Below are 5,712 nucleotides of genomic sequence, written 5' to 3'. Positions count from 1 at the left end.
TATTTCTGATGATATTGAAAGGCACAAAACCAGTTATGCCATCTTCAGCGCCCGAATGAAAGATGGGACCTCGGTAACTGATCATGTACTGTACATGATTGAGTTGATCGAACGTCTAAGCACTCTTGGCTTTTGCCTTCATGATCAATTGGGGAAGGATGCCATACTAAACTCATTGCCTGGATCATACCGTCCCTTTCTCACTCATTTTCGTATGACGAAATCTGTAGTGAATTATCACCAATTGTTGGGGTTACTACAGACGTTTGAGAATGATCACCAACTTCTTAAGAAGACAGTGAACTCAGTGGGAGGTTCATCCAAGGGTCGCCCCTTTAAGAAAGGAAAAAAGAAAAATAAGAATCAAAAGAAAAAGGTGCAACGTGCTAAGCCAAGTCAGACCAAAAAGATTAAGGCTAACCACAATCTGGCAGAATGCTTCTATTGTAAGAAGCAGGGGCATTAGAACAGGAATTGTCCTTAGTATCTTGCCTCACTTGACCCGAATAGGTCAAGCAAGAGAAAAGGACAATTAGTTGCTGATCAAGATATTTATATGATAATATCTTGTAATTTCTCTATATGTGATAATTCGATCTGAGTATTAGATACTGGAAGTCCGTTTAATATATGCAATTCGTTGCCAGGACTTCGGATCAATGAGAGATTTGAAAACAGCTAGAGATTTCTGAATGTTGGAGATGGAAGATCTGTTCCAGCTCTAGCTTTAGGAAATCTCAAACTTGTTTTCCATTCTCATGTAGTTGTCTTGAGTGATTGTCACTATTGTCCTATGTTCTTATTAAATGTAATTTCCGTAGGCCTTTTGGCCATGAACGGTTATGAAATTTCAATAAAGAAATGTTCTTGTGATATCATTATGAATGGTGTTACTGTAATGAATGGATGATTGAGCAATGGCATCTACTTGTTATCACAACCTGTTAATGTAATGTACACGTTAAGTAAGCACCCTAAAATAGATAATGTCACGGATGTCTACCTTTGGCATCATAGGCTAGGACATATTAATAAGAATAGGATGAACAGGTTAAGTAAAGAGGGAATCCTCGATGTTAATGATTGTGAATCATTGACAACCTGTGAATCATGCCTTCTTGGTAAAATGACCAAATCACCTTTTACCGAAAAAAGTGAACGAGCCAGTGACTTATTGACCCTTGTACATTCTGATGTATGTGGGCCAATGATCACAAATGCTAGAGGTGGGTATTCATATTTCATTACGTTTACAGACGACCTTTCTAGGTATGGTTATGTCTATTTAATGAGACATAAATCTGAATCATTTGAAATATTCAAATTATATCGTAATGAAGTAGAAAAACAAACTAGAAAGAGTACTAAAACTCTTCGATCAGATCGAGGAGGTGAATACCTCACCAGTGAGTTTTTGACATATCTAGAAAAAAATGAGACTCTTTCTCAATGGACTCCTCCTGGTACACCACAGTATAACGGTGTATCAGAAAGGAGAAATCGAACTCTGTTAGACATGGTTCGATCCATGATGGGGTTTGCTGATCTGCCCATATCCTTTTGGGGATATGCTCTTGAGTCAGCCTGCTATATTCTAAATAAGGTTTCAAGTAAGTCTGTAAATAAAACACCACATGAGATGTGGACTGGACGTAAGCCGATGCTCTCTCACCTTAGGATTTGGGGGTGTCCAGCGTACGTCAAACGTTTGAAGATAGAAAAACTTGAACCCAAGTCTGACAAATGTTTTTTTGTTGGTTACCTTAAAGAAACTAAAGGATATTACTTCTACTTTGCTGAAGAACAAAAATTGTTCGTAAGCAATAGAGCTGTATTCTTAGAGAAGAAATTCCTTGGAGAAGGAAGTAAAAGCTCTAATGTTGAGCTTAGGGAAGTTAAACATGTAGAAGACCCGACACCATCCACTGAACCAATTGAGTTGGATTTTATTAGATTAGATCCAGAACCCATCTTAGATGCACCATTAAAGCGATCAGGTAGAGTACCACGTCAGCCGGACAGATACTACGGTTTCTTGGTCCGGGACAGGGATCCTGTCGAACTTAAAGAAAACGATGAGGATCCGATCACCTATATGGATGCTATGCAGAGGCATGACTCTGATGCATGGCTTGGAGCCATGCAATCCGAAATGGAATCCATGAAGGTCAATGATGTATGGACATTAGTTGACCTACCCGAAGGTATTAAACCCATAGGGTGTAAGTGGATTTTCAAAAGGAAACGGGGCGCAGATGGAAAGGTGGAGACCTATAAAGCCCGTCTGGTTGCAAAAGAATATCGTCAGCGTTATGGTATTGACCATAATGAGACATTTTCTTCTGTGGCAATGCTCAAATCCATTCGGATTATGCTTGCGATAGCAGCACACTTAGATTATGAAATCTGGCAAATGGATGTAAAGACCATTATTCTAAATGGAGATTTAGAAGAGAAGGTGTATATGATGCAACCTGAAGGTTTTATATCTGTCGAAGAGTCTAAGGTGTGCAAGTTTCAAAAATCCATTTATGGATTAAAGCAAGCTTCACGGAGTTGGAACATATGATTTGATAAGGTGATCAAATCATATGGCTTCATTAAGAATGAAGAGGAACCTTGCATTTATAAATGGGCAAATGGTTCAGTTATCATATTTCTTGTTTTGTATGTGGATGACATTCTTTAATCGAGAATAACATTCCTGCATTTCAAGGAATAAAGGTATGGCTATCATCTCAATTTGCCATGAAGGATTTGGGAGAAGCATCTTACATCCTAGGGATGAAGATCTATAGAGATAGATCTAGAAGATTGTTTGGATCATCCCAATCTACATACATTGATACTATACTGAAGAGGTTCAGTATGATTAATTTCAAGAAAGACTATCTTCCGATGGGCCATGGAATTAACCTCTCTAAGAGGGATTGTCCGACAACCCCTCAAGAAAGAGAGAGTATGGATAGAATTCCATATGCTTCGGCTGTGGGATCTATAATGTATGCCATGACATGTACTAGACCAGACGTGGCATACTCACTAGGAGTAGTGAGCAGATACCAGTCTGATCCAGGAAGCAACCACTGGAAGGTTGTAAAAACCATCCTCAAGTATTTGAGAAATACTAAAGACCAGTGGCTTGTCTATGGTGATTCTGACTTAAAACTTGAGGGATATACCGACTCAAGTTTTTAGTCAGATCAAGATGATAGCAAGAGCGTGTCAGGTTATATCTTTACTCTTAAGGGTGGTGCTATCTGTTGAAAGAGTTTCAAGCTGCACATAGTGGCAGATTCTACAGAAAATTGATACAAAAGAAAATCTGGCTGATCCATTTACCAAAGTCCTCGGCATCAAAGAGTTCAACGAACACAAGTCGAAGATGGGTATTAGATACTGTGCCGATTGGCTTTAGGCTAAGTGGGAGTTGTTGGAAATTGTATCCTAAATGTCAATTGTCAGCATATTGATGATTGAATTTTGTAAATGAATTGATAAATTAATAAAGTATTATTTGGCATTATTCATCATTTCATCTTCAAATAAACTCTTATATGATGAAGTCCTTAGGACTTATGTTATGATAAAGGAGGATTTATCTTTGAGTCCTTAAACTTGTTCACGACCAAATGATATGTTGTTACTAGGACGACAACATTATCGAGATTAGATCGTTGTGTCACACATTTCACTAAACATGACCAATTCCGGAATGCTCTACTATCAAGAGATGTTTCGAGTGGATATAGGTATAAGTTTGGCCCTCTAACCTGAGATCGCAACCAGTGACTAGCAAGCAACTTACTGTACTTTGGTACCAGACTACCTGAATTTCTAATTCAGTGACGGAAGGTCACTAGGTGCAGTCAAGTACTTGCGTAGTTAGTTGTGAGTCGAGATGGAATTGACGCCTCCTGGAAACAGAAGATAATGTCTTGTGATTAATTTAGCAAAACCTTGGCCAGGATAATCCCAGTGAGAAGTCACGGGATATCTAAAGTTAATCACATAATGGATGTACTAATTATAGGGTTGACAGTGAGCTCTAAGTCATCCTGGCATTAGGAGTCAAAGGGATTGAATTATACAGTAACCATAGTCCAGGGTTCCAGAATATTTGCTTCGCATATATTCGGCCTATCCGGACATCGGGTACCATTGCTAGATGGTCACATCGATTAGTATAGAAAGACGTTCCTATACTACTGACTTAGGTTCAAACCTATGAGGTCACACGCATACAAGTTTCTAGGTTGATCAAATGGCTGATTGATGATTAAGAATCATTTAGGGATAATTTGGTCAATTCGATTGACAAATTATCCAAAGCAAAAGTTGCATTAAAATAATTATTGAATTATTGGAGGACTAATTAGCAATTAGATTGCTAATGAACTCAATTTGATTGAGTAATTGGGCTTAGGTTGAGCCAAATTGAATAGGATTCAATTTGGGCTGCATCAGGGTTTGACCTAATTGGATTGGGTTCAACCCAAGTAGATTGAGCTTGACCCAATTAATGAAACTTGACCCAATTGGATTTGGCTTGATCCAAATCAATTAGAAGACCTTATTTAATGAGGATTATGAGTCCAAATAATCAGAATTGGATAAGGAGAAGAATTCCTAAATTTTAGGAACCCATCCTTATCTTCTTGGAGAAAAATGACACCTTAATCTATCCTATTTATTTTTGGCCAAAAATTGGCGTGAGAAGAGAGGAGGCGTGGGGATATATTTTCTATAAAAATGGTGCCTTAAATCTTTCTAGAAAGATTTAGATGAATTTCCTAATTTGTAGGGATTGCATGGTGCATGAAATAGGGTGGTCTGCGGCTGAACTTTGGATGCATGAATTTCTATCTTTTAGGGATCCAAAATGTACAAAATTTGGATATGTTTATATGCTCTTAGCTGCCAAACCACCAGAATTTTTTGAGAAATTTATCAGCCAAATTAGTTGGCTAAATTAGGTGTGAGGCGTGGGGTGGTCTTTTGGCTATAAAAGACCCCCATGCCTTGGGTTCAAGATATACCATATTTAGAGGTTTCAAAAAATTCCGGAAAAATTCTTTGAGGGCCTCCATCCCTTCTTCTCCTTCTTCCTCATGTCCATCCTCCATCTCCTTGAAGAACAATCAAAGGTTGAGTGTTTAGAAGGAGAAAGCTTCAGCCATTTCTGCGTTCCTGCGCGAGCTAGCACTTCCGCGGAAGACGATCTACCTAGGGCTTCGCGTGTACTTCTCATAAAGGCCATTCATGTGCGTGGCTGCGAAGTCAAGAATGGATCCATAAGTTTCTTCCATCATAAAAGGTATTAATCCCACATCAATATTTTATTTTGAAGTCAGGGTCTAGGTCTGATTTTCCGAGGTTTTACCCTCCTTTGGGGCTCCTCACGGAGTTATCTCCAGAATCCATTCGATGGATATTCGGAGATTAATCAGAATAGAGTTCTTAAGTTTCAGATATGATAGTTAATCATGCATGAATGTTTTAGCATAATTATTTAAACGATTTCGGCATAATCCTATGTGTTCTTAAGGTGCTGATTTCTAGATTTGATCTTGTAAGCATGCATGAATTAAATTATTTGATTCGATTTTTCCGCTGCATTTTAAAACTTAAAAAGAACTACGTATGGCTTGATCCCCCTTATGAAGGGGTACGTAGGCAACCCAATCAGGTTCAGCCATGGTTTTCCAAAAA

Source organism: Phoenix dactylifera, chromosome 13 (genome assembly GCF_051530095.1).
Source record: "Phoenix dactylifera cultivar Ajwa chromosome 13, Ajwa_hap1_PhDact_Kaust_v1.1, whole genome shotgun sequence".
Lineage (NCBI taxonomy): Eukaryota > Viridiplantae > Streptophyta > Magnoliopsida > Arecales > Arecaceae > Phoenix > Phoenix dactylifera.
This window is presented reverse-complemented; position numbering follows the sequence as displayed.